Genomic DNA, 12,300 nt, shown 5'->3' with positions numbered 1-12,300 from the left:
TATTACAAGCAAAGTATCGATGTTGTAAGAATAATTTTTGCAAGAATATATTGAAATATTTGAAAAGAGTCAAGACGAGCTACCTACATTTTTAACTTCCCGCTAAGAAAATCGAAGATTTTCGAAAAATCGGGAAGTTATTGTTTTTACCCCGTTTTGCAAAAATCGACTTTTCAACAGATCTCGACGTTTTGAGGCCATAAGAATTTTCCCTGACCCTTCCCGCGATGGTGTCTGTATGTCTGTCTGCATGTATGTGTGTGTATGTATGTGTGTGTGTGTGTGTTTTTTTTTGTAGGGGGGGGAATCCTTTTTACGGATTCTAGGCATAGCTGTTTGGCCTGGATATGTGGCGACTCGACGCAGCGTCATACTAACTCGACACTAACGCCCCTACCCACTAAACCCTAAACCCCTTTCTCTTCTATCCTCTGATCCCCCATGGTACCGCCGTAAGGCATTTCTTCGCGGGGGGAGGAATTAGCTGCCGCTCTTCCTTCTGGTGGCTAAGATGTTTTTTATTTCTATCTCCCTTCTAGTTTCTGTTTTCTGCTCTTTTTCTCTCGATGGACCGCAACTCTGTAAGCACTTCAGTGGCAAAGGTGCTCGTGGCGTTCCAGACAGCTTCTGATGACAGCATTTCTTCTACTATTGTCTCCGGTTGAATTCTCTTTTTTAGAATCTTCTCTAATTCATCGCGCTGTTGGTTAAAACGAGGACATGCAAAGATCACGTGCTCCACGTCTTCAGCGACACCTGGGCAGGATGGGCACTCCGGAGAATCGTCGTGCTTAAAGCGGTGAAGATAGGCTCGGAAGCAGCCGTGTCCTGACAACATCTGCGTAAGGTAGTAGTTAACCTCTCCATGATTCCGGTTCAGCCAGTCGTCGATCCTCGGTATAAGACGATACGTCCATCTTCCTTTTTCTGCAGCGTCCCACTGGAGCTGCCATCGGTCGAAGCTGTTTTGCCGTTCTTCAGTTCTGAGCTCTTCAGCGCTTAGTGTAGTTGACCTTTTACGATGATAAAGGTTCCGTCTTTCCTCAGCGAGGACTCTGAGAGGCAGAGTTCCGGAAATAACGCACACTGCTTCCTCGGATATTGTGCGGAAGGCGCTGGCGACTCTTAAGGCACACCGTCGGTATACTGGTCCAGCCTTCCTCCATGATTCTTGCATCTCGAGAGCGTTGGTCCAAATAGATATACCATATGTAAGCACCGATGTGACTACAGATGATAACAGTACCCTTCTGCTCTGCTTTGGCCCTCCGATGTTCGGCATCAGTCGTGCTAGACTTGTTCCCACTGCTGACGCCTTGGCACTGACGTGTTCTACCTGCTGCTTAAAGTTGAGTCGGGCATCAAGCATCACTCCTAAATATCGAATATAAGGTTGTGATGTGATTTCTTGTTCGGCGACTTTCAGCTTAATTGTCTCTACCACTTTCCTGCTGGTAATAAGCACTGCCTCAGTTTTGTGTTGCGCCAGTTGCAGGTTCACTGCGTCCATCCACCGGTTAACGCGCTCGAAAGTGAGATCGAACACATGGTTTATCTCGTCAAGATGTTTGGCAACGATCACTACGGCTACGTCGTCTGCATATGCTACGAGTTTGACGTTTCTTGGCAGAGTTAGTCTTAATAGGTTGTCATACATAATATTCCACAGGAGCGGGCCTAGAACTGAACCTTGTGGTACACCTCCAGAAATAGCATACTCCCTTGGACCGTTCTTCGTGTCATACTTCAGGACCCTGTTTTCAAAGTAGCTTGCTACGATCTTAAGAAGGTATTCTGGTACATTCTTCTCTTGGAGGGCCTGCATGATGCATTCCCAATTGGCGGAGTTGAAGGCATTTCTGATGTCTAGGTTCGCCACCAGGCAATACTTCTTCGTTCCACCCTTCCATCTGGTTCCTGCGATTGCTTCCTTGGCCGTATCAACAACCAGTTTGATTGCGTCCAGGGTTGATCGTCCTTTCCGGAATCCATACTGATTGTCTGCCAGGAGTGGGTCGACTACTGCTTCAATTCTCTGGTGAATTATGCGTTCGAATATCTTACCCGCTGTATCTAGCATGCAAAGTGGGCGGTAAGATGACGGTTCATCCGGTGGCTTTTTCCCTTTAGGAAGCAGCACTAACCGTTGCTGTTTCCACTTTCGAGGAAAAATCCCTTCTTTGAGGCAGGTGTTGTAAACATCCAGGAATAATGCCGGTGCTGCCTTTATAGCTGTTTTTAAGGCAATGTTAGGGATTCCGTCTAATCCCGGTGCTTTATTATTCCCTACACGGTTGCAAGCCTCCGTCAGTTCTTCTTCCGTGACAGTTGGAATGTCCTCCAGATCTCCTTGAGCTAACTGGTAGTGAAGCTCGCGTTGCTGCGGAAACAGCGCGGTAACGATTCTCTGCAGAAGTTGTGGGCATGTGGGTGCCGGCATTTGTTTGACTTTTAGGTGCTTCATGACCACCTTGTACGGTCTACCCCACAGGTCTTTGTCCACCTCGTTGATGAGCTCTTTCCAGCATTGCCTCTTACTATCCTTGATGGCTTTGTTCAGTAATCGACGGGCTTTTTTGTACTCTGCGACCAGCTCCGCAGAGTTAGGTCGTCGATAGCCACGCTGGGATATTCTCCTTTTCCTTAGACACTCTTTCCGAAGAACGCTGATGTGGTCGTTTCACCAGTGTACTGCCGGGCGTTGGCTTATGCTGCATTTCCGGACCATACTTGCGTCACAGGCCTGGACAACTCTTTTCATCAGGTCCTTGGTCATTTCTTCTGCTGGTCCAGTAGTAATCGGTTCACTATTCAGGGCTATTATCAATGTGCTTGTGTTAAAAGACTTCACTTTCCATCCAATGGTATTGAGTGACTTGATTGGTCTTCTTGTATTCCGGTCATGTAATATTTCCCAGAGAATTGCCTTGTGGTCGCTGGCTGTGTAGATATCCATCACCTTCCAGTCGTATTTCCCACTGATGAGGCTGCTGCTGACGAAAGTGAGATCTACAATAGAGCTTGCTTCCCCTTTAGTATAGGTTGGCGTATCACCACTGTTGAGCTGGACTACATCTAGTGTAGTAAAAGCTTCCAGTAGTGCTTTTCCTCGCGCATTGGTCTGCTTGCTGCCCCAGTCTACTGCCCAGGAGTTGAAGTCACCGGCAATCACGACTGGATAATGCTGCTTGGCGTCCTCGGTCAGTTTGTCCAAGAATTCAGTGAATTCAACAATGGATAGGCTAGGTGGTGCATAACAGCTGTAGAAACGGATGCCGTTAACTGTTGCTGCTACAAAGCCGGCATTATCATTGTTAACTACACTCTGGAAGGGATGCTTACCACAGGACCAGATGACAGCCTTGGTAGTGCTGTCAGATTCCCAAGACTGGGTATTCAGGTGTTCGTAAGGCTCTGCTATTATTACTAAGTCAGGCTCTAGTTCGCGGATAGTTTGCATGAGCAGGTCATGCGCAGCCTCACAATGATTGAGGTTGAGCTGCAGTATCTTCATGTTCTTTTGTTTATTAACCTCTGAAGCGCCTCTTGGAATACCGGGCATTTGTGGTTGCCGGCGTAGTGGGCAGAGTTCTCTGCGCTTTGGTTTTCAGCGCATAATGCACATTTGGCTGGATTCTTACAACCAGCGATCTTGTGCCCCTCTTGTCCGCACCTGATGCAAAGCTTAGATCGGTCTACGCTACTTTTGCACTGAAATCCATGATGCCCGAAGTGCCAGCACTTGAAGCATTGGGTTGGTCTTCTCGTGGCTCTAATTCGGCAGTTTACCCAGCCGATACGGATTTTACCGCTTCCTTCCAATATCTTCCGCGCTGCAGCTGCTGGTAGAGTCACTACGGCAGTCTGGGTACCTCTGTAGGCCTTTCGGATCTTAATTGCCTCTAGCGATACCTCGCAGGATTCTCCGGTTGCCATCTGCAAGGCGGCTTGAATGTCTTCCCTGGTTGTAGTGTCATCAAGGTCTCGGATTTCGACGTCTTCCTGTGGACCTTTGCAGATCACTTTGGCCTCTTCTTGTAGGATGCCCTCGATGGTTTTCTGTAAAGCTTGGCCTTTATCGGAGCTCTTCCTAGAGAGCGTAATCAGCATGTTTCCGGCCCTAGTTTTATGGATCTTATCCACCGTAGTACGGACCTGCTCGTCAGGGACATCATTTTTATTTTACGCAAAATCTCAGCGTACTTCGCCGGCTCAGCTGGGCGGATGATCAGTGCGTCTGGCCTGATCCACTTTCGCGATTTCTTCCGTTTAGGTTCAGGACGGGGCTCCTCGGGAAATTGCTTTGGGAGCTGTTCTTTCCTTTGCCTTCTTTGTTCTTTCTTGGACTGGACTTTCTGCCAAGCAATCGCTTTTGTCCGTTCGTCCCTTTGCATTGTCGCTCTTTGTGGAGGGCTTTGTCTCAGGTCCTTCTTCTTGGTGACTTGGCTGCACGTTGGGTCTGGAGAGGATCGATCTTTCCTTTTTCCAGTCTTCGTGACAGTTTCTCGTTTGTCTTCGATGACCGATTCACCGTCACCTTCGGCTCCGGTATCCATTGCTTCGTCAGTCACAACTACAACTTGGTTGGTTTGCCCCGGTGTAGCACGAGGAGTGCGTCGCGATGCTAATCGCCATTCTTCATCCAGTTTTTTGAACCTTCGAAGGGCGTTAGTTACACTAGTCGCCTTGGTCTTGATCTCCTTGTGGATATTGACTTTTGACTGAACGAGATTATTTAACTCATTAGTCAGCTCCTCCAGGCGTTCCAGCGCTTGCGTTCTCTTCCTTTCAGCGCTTGCTTCAATCGCTGCTTGTTGGGCATGGAGCCCGTTTTCATTCTTGTTTGTTTCCTGTGAATTACTCATACTTTTTGATTTACCAGCGCATCGTACGGAGTGGAGCGGGTTGTCATAACTAGGAACGGGTGTACCCTCGGAGATAGTACTCCTACCCCAGTTCCCTGAGGCCTAGCCGACACTTAGCCAGTCCCGGAATACACGGACGGACTAGACTCGCTCGGAGCGGTGAAGATTCCGACCTCTAACACTCACTGCGTACTTCCTGATCAAGGCCCGAAGTGGCTGGCTCCTGATCCACTGCTGCAACTTACACCTCGGTAGAGCAAGCTCACATCAGCCGTGGCCTGCATCGTCGGAAACTACGATACAGGTTCCGGTCACTCCCAGTGGGTCACAGCAGAGAACGATCGTCTTGTTAGGTCAGTTAGTGCGACCAACCCATTAAAGGGGAGTTTTGTCCACGGGAGCGTATTTTGTTTGGTTATTTTGCTTGGCTCCTACCCGCTGTACCTCATCAACTAAGAGATTAAGTGTCATCCAAGGACAGCGAGCGTTCTCCCATCCGCTCGGGGAGACGCAACCGGTAGCAGTATCTCTTCTGCCCCGAGTGTGTGTGTGTGTGTGTGTGTGTGTGTGTGTGTGTGTGTGTGTGTGTGTGTGTGTGTGTGTGTGTGTGTGTGTGTGTGTGTGTGTGTGTGTGTGTGTGTGTGTGTGTGTGTGTGTGTGTGTGTGTGTGTGTGTGTGTGTAGATGTATGTAAACCTCTTATAACTTTTGATTGGCTTAACCGATTAAATCGAAACTGGTGGCATTCGAAAGAGCTTCACTGAACTTAGATTTTCTGTAGACTAGAACTGATTCGGACAGGTAGATTTCAAGAAATCTCAATAAAACTAAGAAACAAATTTTTTTCAAAAGTTGTTTTTTCGGAATAACTTTTAAACGGCCCTATTGATCAATTCTAAAATCGGTTGATTCGTTCGTGAGATATCGTTGACGAAAAAAAATCAAAGAAACGGAAAAAAGTGTATTTTTACTAATAATTCGTAAAATTCGTGTCATATCGATTTTTGTGTAATATATTATTTTCTTGAACTTGAAATATTGCGTCGATCGCCGCAAACGTCATCAGAATCGGTTGATTCGTTCGCGAGATACCGTTGACGAAAAAAGCAAAAAAATAACAAAAAAGTGTATTTTTTCAAATAACTCGTAAAATTCATGTCAGATCGATTTTTGTGTAATAAATTATTTTGTTAACCTTGAAATACCGCGTCGATCGCCGCAAACGGCATCAAAATCAGTTAATTCGTTCGTGAAATATCGTTGACGAAAAAAATTCAAAAGAATTGATTTTTTAAGAAAAAATCCAAAATGTCATATCCGATTAATTTGTGTTCACAAAATGTTTATAGGACTCAAAAAAATACAGTAATTGCTGCCAACCGCGTGAAAATCGGTTGACTCATTCTAAAGTTATGGTAGCTTGAACATTTAAAAAATACGGTTTCATCAAACTTCTGTTAGACTTTTGAGCTCGAAGAGCTTATAAGCATCGACCAGTTTTATGTTGGAGCTTAGAGAGCTTAAAATAATACAAAAATCAAATTTTTCTTTAGTAAATTTTATAGATATTTAACTTTGGTACTTCAGTCTTCATAACGCAATTTTTAAAAATTTTTGGACCGCAAAACTTTCAAACTTCCCACTACAAAAGTTTTTTTTTTATGATGTTCTCATCATTATAATCCATCATGTTGAACTTTTTCTAATTTGTTTAATCAGGGTCAAGTATGGAATTAGCGGGAAGTTGCAGGGATGGCCTTTAGGGTCAACCGTTTTCCTAATTTTTCTAGTTTAATTTATTATATTATTATATCGTAATAGTATTTTATTAATAGAAAATTAACAATACGAGTGAAATATAATTAATTTTGTAGAAACTGATAAGATTCTGCTATGAATTTATTTTTTAATACCTACTGGTAAAAGGATTTTTTAATTGTTAATCAAATTTTTTTACGGAAAAGAATATTTTCTATAACAGATAATTAATATTTATTAATAGTTAACGAATATTTGTTAAATAAATAATTTGTGAGCTGTAAGAGGATATTTATTAAAACCTATCAGCCCTGAAAAAACGAAAGGATTAAAAATGATTTTTTCCATATGAGTTAGTAATTGAAAGGATTCAAATTATTGAAAATCAAATACTTTTTAATCCTATTTTGATACTTTTAATCCTTTTGTTTAATCAGTGAGTTTAAAAAATTATTTATTAACAGTTTATTTATTTATTCATTTATTTATTTATTTACTAATATTTAGACCCAACAGCCAAAAGACCATTGAAAGGGCCAATACATATTTAATACTATGAACAGTTAATAAATTTGATTAAATATTAACAAATTCTTATTATGAGTGCCAAATAATTTTATTATTAATCATAATTATTATAATAAATTTTATCAAATAATACTACAAGATTTAGCCTGATCATGCATGGCCATGACTGTTCATGTCTGATCTAGTCTGGAAAATAAACAGCAGTTTTTTTTAAAGTTCGAAAAAAAATTTTTTTTCTAATTATCGATAAGTGCAAAATTTATATGTAATATGATGTTTAAATAACTATGAAATAAAAACATTTATTACGTACACTATGGGAAGTTCTGGTCTGCCCTTGTTATTACTGTCTCATAATTTCATTTATGATTTAATTGAAAGTGATATTATAATAATGAAATTCGGTGAAGTAATCAAATTAATTAAGAGACTTCAAATATTTTATAGAATAAATTCTCACATCAATTGATAATTAACTAATTTGACTCGTTATATTCTTTTAAAATCTTTCTGTCTTATAAGACAGCAGCACGGCAGACAGGAACTTCAAGGCACACTCGGATATCTAAAGTTAAGCAGCATTGAGTGGGATCAATAGTTGGATGGGTGACCGTTCGTGTTATATCCCTAAAATTACCTATCATAGTTTTTTTTTTTATTTATTGTTTATAGGGAATGAAGTCCGACCATATAAAACATTATTTATTAATATATACAAATATTTAATGAGAAGTAATTATTAATTTGACATTCAATGATCTGATCGGACATGAACAGATCTGTTCATGTATGATCAGACCTGATCATGTATGATCAGACCTGATCATTTTTTCCCGGGTTAGTAAAATTACGTGGATTACTAACCATGTAATTGAAATAGTTACAAAATCGCAGAAAAAAATCTATTCGATCGTAGAGCACTATCTAATGCTGCGCATTATAAGTCGTGCAGTAGACGGATTAATGATTAAATAACTCAGTAAATTATGAATTAACTCAAAAAATTGTAGAGTACATGAAATTAGTTCCCCACTTGCAATGTATCGTATGCAGCATTATCAGCAAAGAAATCATCCAGTAGAATAAGGGAGATCGAAAGACTTTTTGTCTGATTCTTCAACGTGCCTAATAAATCTTAACTTCCATTGTTTGGTTTATTAAAATCGACACAAATAAATTTTTATTTTCAACAGGATTGGCCATCCATTCAACTATTAATTGTACCCCATGCTGGTTGTCATTTCTATTTCTATACACGCCGGTAAAAACTGATCAGTCCTGATCATACATAAACAGACATAAAATCTTTAAGCCTAATCAATCATGAAAAATGCACCGGTCAGATCATTTGTCAACAGGACTAATCACATCTGCTTATGTTATAACGTCGATATGATTCGTTATTCAAAAAGTCTATTCCTGTAGCATGGTAAAATTAGCCTTTTCTTATGCTATTGTCCAAATTGATTGATGAGTTTTTTTATCGATTGATGAGTAATTTACAATACAAATGATTGAAAAATCGTACGAAACAAAAAATGTGAAACTGTGTATCTTTCAGGCCACCTCGGCTTCTTTCCGCTCATTTCAATTGAACAAGTGAATCACTATTTCTACGTTTTCAAGCTCTTTGAGCTCGAAAACATAATTTTGTTCCTAATTTGATAATCTAAGCTCAACGAAACACTTTGGAACAAATATGAAAAAAATTGACGAATTTAAATCCTAGTACGAGATGACATTGCTTAGACCTATGCGATATCAACCCAAATTCCACAACAAGCTGAATCAGTTTATATATGACTGACTTTTATCAAAAACAAAGAACACTATATATTACATTATGTTACGAAATAGATTTATCGTTTCCTACCTACATTCTTATAAAATGTTAGTTCAAAATAATAATTCCAATGTTTTATATGTAATCCCAAAAAATAACAATTTTAAAATTTCGATCATTTTCATTTTTATTTTTTATTTTTTAAGATAAGAATAGATTATAGAATGATACTGGTTGGAAAAAATTAATTCTGACTGGAAGATTCACAGATTCGGTAGAATCTGGCGCCAAGGTCCGTTCAAAAATTCCGTTGTAAACGGTGCGCGAGACTACCGACTGTGTTTACTGTAAGCATCACGTTTTTTTGAGGTTGCAAGTTTTATTAAATTCTACGGTTCCTTTTTTTTTTTAGATTTCTATTATAACAGTAGTTTATACCTTATTTTCCCGATATTACTTAATTATATCCAATTATAACCATTTATCTGCTTAAAATCAATAAATTTAATCAGCATAAACTATAGCAACGCAAAAATTTCGATCCTGACTTTTTTTCGATGGGCAAAGGTATCTGCCACAGACAACATAATTCGAGAATGCATAGTAATCCTTCATTAGATGGGAAACTACAGTTAAAAAAAAATGTTTCACAGCTTGCATCTACACCCGCCAGGGTGCGCTGGAATAATTTTTACATAAACTGTAGCTTCAAGTAAACTCCAATCTCGACAGGATTCATCACGTATGTTTTAATGAAACTTAGGTGATTTGTTTACAATTACCTTCTTATTTTTTATTTACTTTGATTTACCGTAAACTTTCAGCGAGAAAGTATTATATTAAATTTAAACTGGACGTGGCTAAAGGTACGGCAAATGTGAACGATCCAGCTCCGTATGTATACGAAGCAATCTAAAACATTCCCGGGAAATTCAAATTTTACTCGAAAAACGTCGTATGTATACGGAGCTGTAAACATGCGGAGTCGTACGCATACTTACTTGTACATATACTGCTAAATGATAATAATAATATTTATTGTTATTATTGTCATGATTGTTATTAAATTATTGGGCATTGAATTATTTAAATTAACAGTGAAAGCTATTAAAAGTTACCGTAGTTCTGTCTCAATTTCTCATAAAACACTAATAAGAGCAAGAAAGACAACCTGGGTAACTTTTAAGAGCTTTTACTATAAGTTAAATTTACAATTATCTTAATTACAAAAATGTTTCAATTTTCTTAATTTTCTTTCAAAATATATGTGAAATGCAAAGTTTCTAATTAATAATTTAGTTCATCAATATATACTATTCTTCATATCATACTTATATCTTCTCGTGAAATAAGTTTATATTTTAATATTACTGATAAGTATTTTTATTACAGAAATAAAAATTAAAAATTATCTCTTAATTTTTTTTAATACCAAAATTGTTAGGGACAAATTTTTTTACGGAAAAATCATTTACTTTTATAAATCAGAATTATTCCGGTTCAGGCAGCGTTGAATATAACTGTTTGAATTTTACCTATTATATTTTTTTTTATTCAGAAATCTGCATAGAAACACTTTTTAACTAAAAACCTCATTTCCAATGTTTCATATTTTCAGACTACACGTAAAAATCAGTGTGATAATTTTAGTCGCTTTCAGATGTCACTACCTATGTTCATATTTTCAGATTACACTTAAAAATCTGTCTGATAATTATAGTCGCTTTCAGATGTCACTACCTACGTTGTTAAATCATTGACTCGACAGTCTCTGCATTGGTTAAACCAGGGCTGTACTTTTTATTTATAATTATGCGTTCATTCATGAATTATAATAATTTTTTTTTTTATTTTCACTATAATGTTATTTTTTTTTTATCTTTCATTGATTGATGTCACGTTTTCTATTAATGACCATAATTATTCTATGTTTAATAACTAAAGGACCGTTAGGTATTCGCATAATTTTATTTATTACAATTGATGAAATATTTTTTATTATCCGTTATAATATTTAGCCAGGAAATTAGTGTTTGCTTTTAGTAAATTATTATATATATAAATAATAAAAATATGGTGTAACACTGCAAATCATTTAAAATTTTTAAATATCTTCAAAACGCTCAGACGATGAGCGAGCAGCAAGGCCATGGGTTGTGTGTGATGCAGTTCACAGCTTTCTCTCAGTCGAACAAGTGACAAAATCAACAGGCATTTGACTCGACTATGTGAGTTCAGCAGGGACTTGGGAGTTCATACTCGTTCTGAAGCTTTACAGATGTGATAGATGGTTGGGGATCTCGTCAGTCATGGGTTCTCTCTCTGTTCGCTATGCAATTAATTCGACTTGTGGAGATGCGCAGCAGGAATTCGTTCTTGTAAAGGCAGCTATATGCGGCACGAAACGCGGTCTTGGAGGAGCGCGGGGCTGCGAAGGGAGGAATTGGGAACGCCGAACTTCACTGGGGCAACTGATGGACAGAGAAGAATCCCACTGTGATGTTCAACTTCAAACACGATTAAATTCATTTTCGCTTCTTAAAAGTCAACTGGCCTGATGTCCCTGAAGACTGAAGGGTTCATATTCCTTTGCCAGATGATTTGTCATTAACACTCTGGAAGACAATGGGTTGCTCAGGTGCAACTGGACGTCATGGCAGGATGTGTGAAACAACACCCAGGAGACGCTCGCATGCACGGCACTTTTGTCAGCATGATGCAATGTGCTGGCAGAGGTTGCGCTATCAACGTCTGTGCTGCCCGAGTACTGTGCCAACTCTTCGTCACCGCAGTGCTGCCTTTATCTGCTGCAGGAGATATTCTATTGGAACGTTTTGGCTGAAACTCGGCCGGATAGATCACAACAAACTTCCTGATGTGGCTCTTCGACAAGGCTACTCTGTTTATGCCATTGGGTTCTCGAGCCCCGGCACAGGCCAGGAGGGATGAAACAGTCTTTCAGGATGCTGTCATGCCTGTAGGTTCCTCCAAATCTGCCAGGAGAGAAAGCCTGCTAAGCGATCTAACCTTGTGCGGGTGAAGTTCAGCGAGCAATAGATGGAGCCTCAGGGCTACTGGTGCCCTCGGAGTAATCGGGACTCCGGGGACAACCCCCTGAGCATTCTTAACTTTGTTAATATTTTATAATAATAATTATGACCATTATTATTATTAATATTAATGTTATTATTATTATTGATGATATTGTTGTCAATTTTATTGATTATTATTATTATTGTTAGTTACTATTATTGTTATATGGAAGTAAGGTTTAAACAGACCGCTTTGCAAACTGAATAAGAAAATATCGTGCATGTGCAGTAAGAATCTTTTGAAAATCACATTATGTGTGCAGTTACAGTAAAAA

The sequence above is a fragment of the Cotesia glomerata genome, linkage group LG5, assembly GCF_020080835.1.
Source record: "Cotesia glomerata isolate CgM1 linkage group LG5, MPM_Cglom_v2.3, whole genome shotgun sequence".
Lineage (NCBI taxonomy): Eukaryota > Metazoa > Arthropoda > Insecta > Hymenoptera > Braconidae > Cotesia > Cotesia glomerata.
Note: the sequence above shows the minus strand (reverse complement) of the source record.